The 15,252-nt window shown below is 42.4% G+C and overlaps 2 protein-coding genes across 4 annotated transcripts in view; one reads left to right on the forward strand and one right to left on the reverse strand.

Moving 5' to 3' along the window:
* HRAS (HRas proto-oncogene, GTPase) overlaps window positions 1–7,357 on the reverse strand; it is a 61,953-nt gene extending 54,596 nt beyond the window's left edge. Inside the window, exon 1 of the mRNA XM_073658632.1 lies at window positions 7,058–7,357. The gene's annotated coding sequence lies outside the window, so the exon portion shown is untranslated. The remainder of the gene's footprint in view (window positions 1–7,057) is intronic.
* Window positions 7,358–13,817: 6,460 nt separating this feature from the next.
* Window positions 13,818–15,252, forward strand: part of LRRC56 (leucine rich repeat containing 56) — a 75,626-nt gene continuing 74,191 nt past the window's right edge. For all 3 annotated transcript variants that reach the window (XM_073658635.1, XM_073658633.1, XM_073658634.1), the window contains exon 1: window positions 13,818–13,928. The gene's annotated coding sequence lies outside the window, so the exon portion shown is untranslated. The remainder of the gene's footprint in view (window positions 13,929–15,252) is intronic.

Consider the following 15,252-nt stretch of genomic DNA (forward strand, 5'->3'; position numbering starts at 1 on the left):
AGCTATTACTGATTCCATTATGGAGCCTTTACCTAATGTATCAAATGACAGGCATGACATCATTACTGATAATGTGATATCACTCCGCAAAACGCATCCATTGCAAGGTTTCAAAGCACAAATGTGTGACTATTAAAGGTACCGTCACACTAAGCGACGCTACAGCGATCCCGAACAACGATACGCCCTGGCAGGGATCGTTGCTGCGTCGCTATGTGGTCGCTGGTGAGATGTCAAACAGTCAGATCTTCCCAACGACGCAGCAACGATACGGCGACCCGTAGCACGATGCAACGCAAATGCACGCCTATGTGTCTCAGTTCTGAGTCGCCAACGAGGTCTTTGGTAAGGTGTCAAACACACCGATGCATGCTACCCAGCGGGACCTCAACGATCAAAAAATGGTCCAGGCTATTTCGACACGACCAGCGATCTCACAGCAGGGGCCAGGTCACTGCTACGCGTCACACGTAGCGAGATCGCTGCGGAGGTCGCTGTTGAGTCACAAAACTTGTGACTCAGCAGCGATCTCGCTTCGTGTGACGGGGGCTTAAGTCAGTGCCTCAAATAGAATTCTTAGAAAAAGGAAGAATGAATAAGACCTAGTGATGAGCTTGTGGTAAGAAATTCCTAACATATGTAACAATTTTTTTTACAGGACATTTCACAATTCGCTTATTCCTGGAAAACTAATAGTGCTTCAACTCTCCACTGGAAAGACAATGAGGCAAATGGTTGTGACATGGAGTTTATTACTGGCACCTAACGTGTTGGTGTAACACTAATTGTTGTACATTCCTTGACTCTTTCAGATCCATCCACCTTTCAGGTGTTGCTTCTTTATACAGTGGTGTGAAAAAGTGTTTGCCCCCATCCTGATTTCTTATTCTTTTGCATTTTTTTGTCACACTTTAATGTTTCAGATCACAAAACAAGTTTAAATATTAGACAAAGATACACAAGTAAGCACAAAATGCAGTTTTTAAAATCAAGGTATTTATTATTAAGGGAAAAAGAAATCCAAACCTACAGGGTCCTGTGTGAAAAAGTGATTGCCCCTAAATCTAATAACTTGTTGGGCCACCCTTAGGCTGTGTGCCCATGATGCGTTTAAGCGTTTCCGCAGTGGCAAAAATGCTGCAGAAACGCTTAAAAAACGCATGGTAGAAGGCCTGCCATGTTCCCCAATGATAATCCGCATGTGCTGTGCACATGCTGCGGAAATTTCCGCTGCGGATTATCATTGCGGAAAAAAACGCAGCACTACCAATTATTTTGCGGAAGTGCTGCGTTTTCGCCGCTATTGACTTGCATTAGATCACATGGATTACGCCTCACTGTATATGTAGATGCGCATTCCACGCGTTCTAATGGCGGATGGTACCCGGGTGTGGAGGACAGGAGACTCTCCTCCGGACCTGGGTACCATAGAAAACTGTCAAAAAAAAGAATAAAATAAAAAATATATACTTACCTTCTGACCACCCCCGCTGCACTCCTCCTCGCATGCCGGCAGTTCGCAATGGACTGAAGGACCTGCGCTGTCGTCATAGTCATGTGACGGGTCACGCGACGCTGACGTCGGCAGGTCCTTCAGTGTACCGCTGCCGGCAAGGGAGAACGGAGTGAAGCAGGACACCCGGGGGGCCATCAGAGGGTAAGTATATATTTATTTTTTTTATTTACCATTCTTTCGGTCACACTATATAAATCCATGCCGTTTGCATGGATTTATATAATTTGACCAAGTTAACAAGCACTTTCCAAGTGATGCTAAAAATCACTTGGAAAGCGCTTGTCAACCCGCATGCGGAAATGCAAGTGAAGAACGCTTCACATCCGCATGTCCCTGGCAGGAAAACGCATGTACAATCTGCATGCGTTTTTTTCTGCCAGGGAGATGCAGAAACGCTCAGGAAAAAATCCTGAGCATTTCTGCATCGTGGGCACATAGCCTTAGCAGTAACAACTGCAATCAACCATTTGCGATAACTGGCGAAGAGTCTTTTACAACGCTCTGGAGGAATTTTGGCCCGCTCACCTTGGCAAAATTGTTGTAATTTAGCCACATGGGAGGGTTTCCGAGCATGAACCGCCTTTTTAAAAGGTCATGTCAAGGCATCTCAATCTGATTAAGGTCAGGATTTTGACTAGGCCTCTCCAAAGTCTTAATTTTATTTTTCTTAAGCCATTCAAAGGTGGACTTGCTGGTGTGTTTTGGATCATTGTCCTGCTGCATAACCAAGTGTGCTTTAGCTTGAGGTCACAAACAGATGGCAGGACATTCTCCTTTTGTTTTTGGTACACAGCAGAATTCATGGTTCCATTTACCACAGAAAGTCTTCCAGGTCCTGAAGCAGCAAAACAGCCCCAAAACATCACACTACCACCACCATATTTTACTGTTGGTATGAGTTTTCCTTTTCTGAAATACTGTTTTACTTCAATGCCAAATGTAATGGGACATACACCTTCCAAAAAGTGCAACTTTTATCTAGTCAGTCCACAGAATATTCTCCCAAAAGTCTTGGTGATCATCAAGATGTTTTCTGGCAAAACTGAGATGAGCCTCAGCAGTGTTCTTTTGGCTCAGCAGTGGTTTTCGTTTTGGAACTCTGCCATACATGCCATTTTTTGCCCAGTCTCTTTCTAAGGTCACGGCCCCGCTATCAGAATTTGGTCAGTATTTTGTCTTAGGAATGGGAGCCGAAACCAGGAGTGGGTCAAATATACAGGATTGGTGCACTTGTTTCTATTATACCTTTTTTCTGATTATTCCTGCCGTGTTCCATCCCGCACAGTGTTTCTAGTCGTCAGCTGCAGATTTCAGCTGATCCATCAGGAGTCGCTACAGAGAACTGATACAGGCTATGTGCACACGGAGGCTTTTATCGGAGTTTGAGCGGAAACTTTGAGGAGTTTTGATATTTGAAGAGTTTCCACTCAGCCTCTGCTCCAGAACAAAACCTTTGGGAAACAGAGCCGTATGGCTTCGTGCACCCATCAGAAATTTTTCAAAACCTTAAGGGTGAAAAAAAACGCTCAAAAACTGAACGCATGAACAGCAAAGTGATTTTACAAAATACATCTTTTCCAAAGCATTTTTTTTTGCACGGGCCTACTCAAAGAAGAAACTCCTTAAAAAAAAAAAAAAAAAAAAAAAAAGTGTTCACATACTATAAGGCCCCAATCTATCAAGACCGACAATTTTCACATCGATCTTGAGGAGACATGATAAGAGTCAGAGGCTCCTGATTCAGGTGCATGCCTCTTCATGAACCTGGAGCATCTGACAAGTGGCATACACCTCTGTGTGCCATGCCAGAGGTCTTACTTCAGGTCCCTGACATGTCCCGGTCCCACCACTTCCCATTTTGGCGGAAATGGGAAAAACTGGCATGAAAAGGCCAAAAGTCGCTAGAATTTTGCCCATCTCAGAATTGCACCAAAATGTTGGGACTTTTCAAATCAATTTATGCCAGAATTCTGGCAAAATTGCATTGATGAATCGGTGTCAGACACTGGCTTCAGCCATTTACAGTTCATTCTAAAACACACTGACAATTTAAGGAGAAAACATATTTGAAAAGCCAAAGCGGGGACTAGGTTTCGCACGACTAGTCCAAGGCAGGCCCCCGATGTCCCCCCCCCCCCACTCCATTATTCTGACAAGTCTATCTCTATACTTACACATAGGGTGGAAACTGTCATTATCGGGAAGCATGGCAGAGGTGGGGAGAAGAAACCAGCACTGGACTCAGACTAGTCATATGAGACACAGAGCCCTCGGGTAGCTTTTCAAAGTATGTTTTCTTTGAAAAGCTGCAGCTCTTCAGAGTAAAACATACATGGCTGCCCTAATGCAGCCAGTGTCTGGTTCAGGCAGCATGAATACCATGACAAGTTCCCTTTACTCTAGGTCAGTGTTCCCCAACTCCAGTCCTCAAGAGCCACCAATAGGTCATGTTTTCAGGACTTCCTTAGTATTGCCCAGGTTATAATTGCACCCCCTGCACAGGCAATAATTCAATCACCCGCGCAATACTAAGGAAATCCTGAAAACATGACCTGTTGGTGGCTCTTGAGGACCAGAGTTGGGGGAACACTGACCTAGATGATTCTTCTCAAGGGTGCCCAAATGTGGATTGGCAAAAATTTTTCAAGCAATCCTTTCTTTAGGACAATGCTATTGATGTAAAACAGAAAACTGGAGCAAAAGAGGAAATGTTAAGCAAGTTATATTTAATGACTATTTGCATCAAAAACAGAATTTAGCAACTGCTTCCAGAATAAGCAAGTGATCTACTAAAATATGATTAATTTCAACTCATCTGCACAGAGGTTGAAAACTAGTAATTAGATGCTGTGGTTGGTAACTGGGATCTTGCGCACAACTCTGATCATAAGATGATCAACGGGAAGTTATAAGGGTCAGACCACTCGTAGAATGTAATGTAAACTTATGTATTTAATTATTATGAAATTGCTTTCCACTACTACATTTTTTCTTGGAGGCAAGTAGTGTCCACTGCACAAAGCCAGTGTCGGCATGTGGTTTAAGCGAAATTGGAAGTTAATGGCCATATTTGCAAGTAAACAGCAGGTTTTTGGGTACGTGCACACAATGACTTTTAGACGCCAGCATACCTGCGTAGTTTTTGAAGCAGAAGACACTTCAGGATAACATCGGCGGTGTTTTTCCTAAAGAATCTTATTTGACGTATTTTTTGAGGCAGCTTTACCATCAGCTTTTCTTTAAAGGGGTGGTCCGGCACCTACAAAGTATTTTCTAAATATCTATCCTTACATCCTAACCACTTTTGTAATTTGCTTTATTACACAATACCCTAAACATTTCCCCATCTAACTAATCCCCGAGTTGTTTTTTGTTTTTGTTTTTTTAACGTGCTTCCTGTGACGTTTCATTTGAAAGGAGTCTCAAATGTGACATCACTGGAGGCTGGGGCTGCACTCATTCCCCGCAGCGTCCATCGCCCCTCCTGGAACATGACTATCAGGGGGCAGCGCTGCAGTTATTTACTAGTTTCTTACATCGCCACCAACTCTGAAGACATCTTGGATACTGGGTGATACTGCGGGAGAGGAGAGTGCAGCGCCAGCACTATCTTTCCTCAGCCACTGTAGCTTCTGTAAAAGAGGACATCATCAGGGGGCGGAGATAGAAGCAGTGAGTGTCACCAGCACCACACCACAGCTTCTAGCATCGCCCTCTAACAAATCATCAGTAGGGGGCAGTGCTGGCATCACTTACTGCTCCTATAACTGCCCCCTGATGACAATTTGTTTCAAGTTCTATAAGTTGTGGGGCGGCGCTGGTGTCACTCACTGCTTCTATCTCCGCTACCTGAAGACATCTTTCACAGTTTACAAGCTACGCTGGCAGCGAAAGTACAGTTAAAAAAACAAACAAACACAGTTAGGGATTAGCCAGATGGGGAAAAGTGTAGGGTGTTGTGTAAAAACAAATTACAAAAGTAGTTAGGGTGTAGTGATAAAACATATTTTCAAAAAAAAAAAAAGATCTAAGTGCTGTAGCAGCCATTAATTGCATATATAAGATAGTGGCAGATTCCAAATGGTCAGGTCAATTCTTCTAGCCGGTTCATGGCTTTTGAGGCCTGCAGAGGTTAAAAAAGGAGTGAAAAAAGATGTAACATATGCACAACAAATAGTTTTGACATTGCTGTGCATATGTTCATTCATCTTTGACGGTTCTCTTCTCAGGCAGAATCTGCTTGAAAAAAAAAAACGTGTGTACATATCCTTACTTAAAATACTTTGTGGCTATTAAAAAGATTGTTAACGGATGGCCAGCTTTGTGGGAAAACCGTTGTCCATTAATAGCCAACCTAAAAGTGTACCAACCACACATTATTGTTGGCCACGTGATTAAGTAAATATTAGTTATTAGATTGTCCTCATAAAAATGTAATACATACATTTATGATATTACATTTTTAAAATAAAAATTCCTTTACTATAAAAGGATATACTCACAGTGACAACCAACTGGTCCACTATTATGGCTTTCACCAGGAGTGGACACAAACAGAAGAAGGATCTTGGGCAAGAACACTATATGGGCCCCTTGCAGTCCCATAGCTCATCATAATGCACAATTTCACTTGCTTTGGAGCTAGTAGTGGCCACCATACCTTTTCAGCACCTGTGCGGGGCACATTTTGCGTGGTATGTCCGCCACTGGGTCTCACAGAGGCTGTCAGCTTTCAAAGACTGAATACCAAACGAGTGACTGCCATGCATTCCTTACTGCCATAATATCACATCTAGGCAAATTGAAAACCTTCCAATCTCATATGGGAGTTGTAAGAGTGGCACCAGTCACACGATTCTGCATGTATATGTAACCAAAGGAACGTTAACAGGAGGCAATATTGTAAGTTTCCTTAATTTTGGATAATATTAAGGTTAATAACAATATTTTTTAGATTAAAAAAAAAATAAATTACACATGGCAACAAGGGGTCACAAATTATAAACTGGTAGCTGAAATTACAATCACTGGTTGTACGTAATGCACTATGGAATCCTATAAACAAGATATGGTACACAAATAAAATATAAATAAAAAAAAAAAAAAAATCAGTAATAACTGCTGAGAAAACATCCAAGCATCCTCGCTCAGTCTGTAGGAAAATTGAGTGATATCAGGGCATTAAATGCACAATACAATTGGAGTACCTATATAGCAACTCTATGGGGGGGTAACTAATGAGCACATGTAGGGCAGGGGGCTCTCTCTCTTTCAAAGCCCACTACGCCCATGCACTTTCATTATGGGAGTAAGGTCACACTAGGACTGTATGAGCTCATTCATGCAGATCTGCTGTCTGGAGGTGCAGTACCCAACTGATTCATCTTGATACATTGTATCACATAGTGTAAACAACTAAATATCATCAATACCAGAGATACATTGCATCACATAGTGCAAAGAAATAAATATTAACAAATACACAAATGGGTTACAGTATATCAACAGAAGATATTGTAGCTACAGATATCAACCACTCACCAGAGGTTCCTTGCAAGGAGCCCACCACAACAGAGGAGAAGCACCCAGCTCCTGGCAATGGAGGAGGGGGATCAGTCTTGAAAAGTTTCAGCAATGCAAAAGTGGTATGTCCACCCAGCAGTCTGCAGGATCTTATCCCACCCTGTGAGATCCCATGCGATGGGGGCTGCAGTGTGCAGATGAATGGGGAATCTGGGCGTTGCTGTCTATGCAGCTGCTGCATTGACTGCTCTCTGCTCTGGAACAATGTGTGCAGCCCACGCCCAGGGAGCTGCTGGATGAGACGCCCATTGGGGGGAGGGCAGTCATCAGGTGCATCAGAGCTGGTATTGGGTGAGGGGGAGGACAAGTACAGAAAGACCCCGCCTGCAGCAAGCTAGTGAACATGAGGCTGCTGCATCCTGGTGACAACTGCAGGTTATGGAGCAATCAGGGAATGATCACTGTGACACTGGACTGTATATGGTCACACATGGAGATCCATTGCAGAAATGTCTACAGGCGTTGCAGAAATCCATCTACATAATATTTATTACACTTTCCTTGTATAGCGCCATCATATTCCACAGCGCTTTACAGAAATAATCACTGCCCCCATTGGGGCTCACAATCTAGATTCACTATCGGTATGTCTGTGGAGTGTGGGAGGAAACTCGGAGGAAACCCACGCAAACACAGGAAGAACATACAAATGCCTTGCAGATGTTGTCCTTGGTGGGATTTGCACCCAGGACTCAGTGCTGCAAAGTAACAGTGCTAACCACTGAGCCACCGTGCTGCCCCAACCTCAGATGAAAGGAACCGACTTTAGTGGTAGAAATCTGTTTTGTATGTGGGAGCCAAAACCAGGAGTGGGTGATAAATACAGAATTGGTGACTTGTTTCTATTATACTTTTTCTCTGATTGATTCTCACCTGGTTTTGGCACATACTAGTGAGGAAAAAATACTGACCAAATACTGATAGCGGGGCCGTAGCCTAAGAGTGCTTTCACATTGTGTTTAGGCACCCGTTCAGTGGCCCCGTCAGGGTTTACATCCAAAACGGGATTCGGACATATATGCCGACAGGGCCATAGATTGTTTTTTTACTGACTTTGTAATAAAATACTTACAGTGCCTACAAGTAGTATTCAACCCCCTGCAGATTTAGCTGGTTTGATAAGATGCAAATAAGCTAGAGCCTTCAAACTGCAAACGAGAGTAGGTTTTATGAACAGAAGCATAAATCTTACAAACCAAAAAGTTATGTTGCTCAGTTGAATTTTATTAAATTTTAAACATAAAAGTGTGGGTCAATTATTATACAACCCCTATGTTTAATATTTTGTGGAATAACCCTTGTTTGCAATTACAGCTAATAATCGTCTTTTATAAGACCTGATCAGGCCGGCACAGGTCTGTGGAGTTATCTTGGCCCACTCCTCCATGCAGATCTTCTCCAAGTTATCTAGGTTCTTTGGGTGTCTCATGTGGACTTTATTCTTGAGCTCCTTCCACAAGTTTTCCATTGGGTTAAGGTCAGGAGACTGACTAGGCCACTCCAACACCTTGACTTTTTCCCTCTTGAACCAGGCCTTGGTTTTCTTGGCTGTGTGCTTTGGGTCGTTGTCTTGTTGGAAGATGAAATTACGACCCATCTTAAGATCCTTGATGGAGGAGCGGAGGTTCTTGGCCAAAATCTCCAGGTAGGCCGTGCTTTCCATCTTCCCATGGATGCGGACCAGATGGTCAGGCCCCTTGGCTGAGAATCAGCCCCACAGCATGATGCTGCCACCACCATGGTTGACTGTAGGGATGGTATTCTTGGGGTCGTATGCAGTGCCATCCAGTCTCCAAACGTCACGTGTGTGGTTGGCACCAAAGATCTCGATCTTGGTCTCATCAGACCATAGAACCTTGAACCAGTCTGTCTCAGAGTCCTCCAAGTGATCATGAGCAAACTGTAGACGAGCCTTGACATGACGCTTTGAAAGTAAAGGTACCTTACGGGCTCGTCTGGAACGGAGACCATTGCGGTGGAGTACGTTACTTATGGTATTGACTGAAACCAATGTCCCCACTGCCATGAGATCTTCCCGGAGCTCCTTCCTTGTTGTCCTTGGGTTAGCCTTGACTCTTCGGACAAGCCTGGCCTCGGCACGGGAAGACACTTTCAAAGGCTGTCCAGGCCGTGGAAGGCTAACAGTAGTTCCATAAGCCTTCCACTTACGGATGATGCTCCCAACAGTGGAGACAGGTAGGCCCAACTCCTTGGAAAGGGTTTTGTACCCCTTGCCAGCCTTGTGACCCTCCACTATCTTGTCTCTGATGGCCTTGGAATGCTCCTTTGTCTTTCCCATGTTGACCATGTCTGAGTGCTGTTCTCAAGTTTGGGGAGGGTCTTAAATAGAAAAGGCTGGCAAAAGAGATCTTTAATCCACACATGTGAAGCTCATTATTCTTGGTGCCTGAACTACTTCTTAATACTTTAGGGGGACCAAACAGAATTCTTGTGGTTTGAGGGGTTGAATAATAAATGACACTCTGAATTAACTTTTAACGTTTTAAAAAAAAAAAAAAAAAAAAATTTGCTGCAGTGCATTTCCCACTTCCAGGCTGATCTACAGTGCAAATGTCACAATGCCAAGTTAATTCCGCATGTGTCAACCAGCTAAATCTGCAGGGGGTTGAATACTACTTGTAGGCACTGTATGTGTTCTTTTTTGTGATATCCTTTCTTGACGTATGAACTTTACTCTCCACCATATGTGACTTTATAACCCTTCCCCTTCACCTTGGCGCCCCTTTTTGAATTTTTCTTGCATGTATGTTATCCGGTGCTCTTATCTGTAGTCCTGAAGAAGGAGTCGGAGTGACTCTGAAACGTGTTGACATTAAATCAGCTTTCCTTCAATCCATTTTTGCTTGTCATCTTTCAGCAGGACACTTCCATCGTCCTCGGCATAATCCTATAAAAATATAAAACAAACTGTAAACGTGACCATGGCTTTCCGAGAGCAGAAAAGTCTCCTCTTGGCAGATCTCTGAAAAATGGCACTTGTATAATGTATTTTGATAGTAGTAAATAATTTAGCCTTTCAGCTGCGGAGATTCTCTACTGCATTGATATTAGCTAAGTCCATTACCCCTTGTAAGGGGGTTGGTACTCACTCAGCCGCTTTTGAGGTAGTCACAGGAGTCAGTTTCTTTAAAATGTCCAAGGTGGGTTTATTCGGACTTCATAAACTGCACTCTCCAAGTAAATGAAAACATAACCTTGTCTGGCACAAAGTAACAAAACAAGAAAACAGTCCATACAGTGCTGCGGGTTCGCCCACTCACAGTCAGTGTCTTGTAGCACAGACACTCTGGAGGTCTCCACACCTCCAGTCACAGACTCTGAATGAGAACCTCGTTCTCCATTTTATATGCAGGTCCTGGGGTGGGGATATATGAGCAGCTAATCCAGCCCAACTCGAATGACTGCTTGTAAAAACCGGCCCTGACATGCCCTATTAACCCTCTCAGCACTACACGTGCTGGAGCATGCTTTCCCGGTTTTACATCACCGAAGCTACCAACCTGGGTGATACATATCTCCCGTCAAGGACCTGTCCGGCGGCCATCTTACACCCTCAATGACTTGGGACATACATTTTTGTCACAGGTGACATGCAGAGTGTATGGAGCGGGCTCAGTCAGTCACAGTCAGATGAAAACATGAACAATTGTCGGATTTTCATCCAGTTAACTACGACGATTTTCATCTGTCTGCCCACTTTTATACATCAACATTTTAAAATTTACAAGACTAAATAAAAGTTTCCTGTGTTAATAATAGCAGTGTATCCATAAAAATTGCATGCAAAAAAGATGGTCTCTATGGAATCCAATTGTTTTTGTGCAACCATAGAGTTGAATGGGAGAGTCTCATCTGAGACTTTGGTAGAGAATAGTGCATGCTGCAAATTTTTTTTTTTTCAAATAAACAGTCCATATGGAAAACTGTCATCTGAACTCAGCCCTATTGATTTACATTGGTCAGTGTGCTGTCCCATTTTTTACTCAGACAGCACAAGTCCATATAATACGTTCGTCATTCCGAGCTTTTGGCTGGGCTTTGTAGTACAATGTCAATTAAACTACATACTGCAATAATCCAGTATTGTAGTATATTGAATAAGCCATCAAATGATCACAGGTTCAAGTGCCTTGAAAAAGTAAAAATTGAAAAATTATTTTTTGGGGGGAAATCTAAAAGTTGAAATCAACCCCCTTCTCTCAGTTCAAAAATAAATAAAAAATAATAAACAAGAATTGCCATATTTCAGTCCCCACACTTTGGATGCAGCTCTCATGTGTCATAACATTTTTTTTCCATTGATATAGTCGTATAAGGGCTTGTTTTATGCGGGATGAGTTGTCATTTGGAATGACACTATTCATTATATATTTTAATGTACTGAAAAAATTGAAGAAATATTCCAAATGGGATGAAATGGTGAAAAAAAAATGGTGAAAAATTTTGCGATTGTTTTGGGGGTTTTGTTTTTATGGGGATTAATTGTGCGGTAAAAGTTGCCTGGCATTGTAATTTTTCAGGTTGATTATGGTAAAGGAAGGACATCATGTAGGGAGACTGTACATGAGAAACATATGCTTTTCAATCCCAGGGTGGGGTCGCTATAAGGGCCCATACGCAAGACCCATTTTCTCGTACGAGTTATATCCGTGGTTTTCATAGGTTGCCCTCGTACCTGTAATTTTCTATGGGGCTGTACTCATGTCTGATTATTTCCTCGGACCGAGTGGTTCACGAAAAAAGTTGGAGATATCTCCGATTTTGATCCGAGTGAAAGTCTATGGGTCCATGGAAAAAAATCAGACTGCACTGGTACGATTTTCAGTCTGGCATAATGGAGAATACGGAAAAACGTTTTATTTTTCTCTCCACTTCCGAGAAAAATGAATCCCGCTCTAATCAAAGTCTGATCAGGATAATCTGACCGTTTTTTCTCGGATGCGGAGAAAATGGTCGTGTGACTGTACCCTAAGGATGTGTGCACATGTTGAGTATTTGATTGTAGAAATTTCTGCAACGTTTCTGAATCTCTAGGAATTTGTTGACTGCAAAAATACAACGGAAAATACGAGCGTTTTTGCATGCGTTTTTGTTCTGCATTTTTGACTGATTTGCGTAAAGTCAGTGGTGAAAAATGCAGGGCAAAAACGCACAGAGAATTGACACGCTGCAGATTATTTTCTGCACCAAATCTGCAAGTCACAAATGCTCAACGTGTGCATGACACTTCAGGTTTCTCATTCACTTTGCTGGCATCAGGTTTGGCTTCAGAAAAAAAGGCGACAAAAACGCCCCAAATCTGCAACGTGTGCACACAGCCTAAGGGAATGCGCGCATCATGTCTTTTTAAGGCGGGCCTGAAAAAACGCCCCAAAAATACTCAAAAGATTTAAAGGGAATCAGTCAACAGAAAAAAACACTATTAACCTGCAGATATAGGGTTAATCTGCAGGTTAATAGCGTTAATACCTTGCTTGGCGCCTGCACTTAGCCGAACTCTGCTTGGAGAAAATAAGCTTTATTCCCCCGGCAGCGTTCGGGTTTCAGTCACGGAGCGGTGCTGGCACGGTTTCGGTCACTGCTTTGAGAATAGAGAGCGGCGGCTATAACCGCGCCTCAGCCCTGACTGACACTCGCTCTCCATTGGGGTCAGATGTCAGTCGGCTATATTCTCAAAGCGGCTATTGGACCTGCGTCGACGCTGCCCCTCCATGACTGAATCCCAATACTGCCGGGGAAAATAAAGTTAATTTTCTCCCCGCAATATTCAGGTAAGTGCAGGCGCCGGGCAGGTTAGCAACACTATTAATTTACAGATTAACCCCATATCTGCAGGTTAATAGCATTTTTTTTCTGGTGACAGGTTCCCTTTAACATATACATCCATACGTAAAAAATGACTTGCTGTTCATATCTTCAGGATTTTAAACATCTTGTAATTGCTTCATGTTTTCAAAGACGCAAAGATATTAAAAGAAGCGACTGGAGTGTTCTTCATGTGTCTTCTCCAGACAGAAGACGCTGTAACGTCTTAGAAACGCTGTCGTTTCCTGAAGTGGATTCTGCTTAAAATACTGAACGGGTTCAGACGAGTTTTAAAAGGCGTCGTGTGCACATACCCTAACAAAGCAGACTGGCTTTTCAGGAGTCTGGGAAAGCTGGAGAAATGGTAATGATAACCATAGTACTACCACACCTTTTGTAGACACATATATAAGAATGAAACAATGAAACATCTTCTTTAAAAAAAAATACATAAATAATAAAAATAATACTAAATATATTTATATATACATATATATATATATGAATGTATGAAATAATAAAATAAAAAGTAATAATAAAAAAAATAAGTTATTTATTTATTTATTTTACTCACTTATATAGCACCATTAATTCCACAGCCCTTTACAGACATATATATATATATATATATATATATATATATATATATATATATATATATATATATGTGTGTGTGTGTGTGTTAGGACAATAAAAGAAGTAAAACTAAATAAAAGGTTGGAATAACTTTTTCTTTCCCTGTGACGGCTTAAATCTCCGAAGTGTCTCCGCTGCTGCGAGTAACGAGGGGTTAATATTTTCTGCTTCCTTGCACAACTAAAGCCACAAAGCAAGCCCTCTCCAATTACCTTAGGGCACAATGTTTAGTTATGCTAATTCCAGCTTTTTATTTGCCCCGTTGCTGTGAAACGGTCGCCCATGGCAACACGGCCTGGTAATGCAGCAAAGCCTTGGAGCTTCTTAGTGGACTGAAAAAGTGACTGCAGCGTCCTGTATTACAGAGGTAAGCGTTATAGGGGGGATATGGACTGAGGGCGATTGTAGTCAGACAGATGTAGCAGAGCCGTGTTGTGGTTTGGTGCAATCCATCATGGTATCACCGTGTAGGATCACTGCTCCTGTGTTTCTATTGCGGGGTATTATTACACTGCAGCCTTAAAGAGTTAACACAGAAATCCAGCTCTGCTTCATCCGCTCCGCTGAGTCCGTACATCTGACCATTCATTTCATGTATCTAGTTGCATATTCGCCGCCTTGTGTGTTATTCGCGTTTTCTATTTATATTGCCCCCCATATTTTGTTTATCGGGCACCAATGACATTTTCAGCACTTATGGGGCACTGAGGTTGGCACTGGTGCGGGGGCACTGTTGCTGGCACCACTGTGGGGAGCTCGCTGACTGGTGTTGTTATGGCTGAGATCACATGTGAAGCAAGTAAATGGATTTTTACGAAGCCCATTCTCATACTAAGGCCACGTTCACACGTTGTTTTTTCGCGTACAAGTGCTATCCATGTTTTTCTATGAGGCTGTTCACATGTCTGTGATTTTATTTGGACCCAGCTCTGTCCGTGCAAAATCACAGAGACATGTCCTATGATGATCCGGAGCAATCTCGACAATGAAAGCCTATGAGTCTGTGAAAAATTGAACGGCACTCAGATGCCATCCAAGTGCTGCCCATTTTTCAATGACTGATATATAAGAGGAGGAGAAACTTTTTTTTTTCTCATCAGAGAAAAACTAATGACATTCTGATCAAAAACACTGATGAAAACTCTGATTTTCTTTTCTCATGTGAGAAAATCACTGACGTGTGCATGAGCCCTAAGCGTGCTTTCACCTTGCATTTAGGGACACACTTGGTGGTCCCCCTCCGCAAAATGGACGCAGGCCCACCGCACCCACTAAACACAATATCAAAGCACCCTAAGGCTTCATTCAGACCTCTATTTTTCATTTGTGTGCTGGATCCAATTTTCACCTAGTCTTGATCCATGTGTCCATTTTTACCACCAGCGCCATATCTGTTTTTTTTTTTTTTCATTTTTCAAGTGCAAAAACAAAAAATTCCCAAACTTCTCCTATCTATTAAACAATAAAATACAGACAGCAGATGGATGATGCGTGAGTGGCACCCATGGGCTGTACGTTTTTTTTCACTGAAAAATTGATTTGGATTGGCATATTTGGTCCACAACTTGGATCAAAAACAGACATGTCTCCAGTTTTTTTTTGCAGACATCCAGGTCCTGATTCATCCAGGTTTTTGTACATTATTCTGGATTAAGAATAGTTTCAAGGCCTCATTCAGACGTCAATGACTT

This window comes from Phyllobates terribilis, unplaced genomic scaffold, assembly GCF_046119375.1.
Source record: "Phyllobates terribilis strain yellow unplaced genomic scaffold, ASM4611937v1 Scaffold_13__5_contigs__length_258822181, whole genome shotgun sequence".
Lineage (NCBI taxonomy): Eukaryota > Metazoa > Chordata > Amphibia > Anura > Dendrobatidae > Phyllobates > Phyllobates terribilis.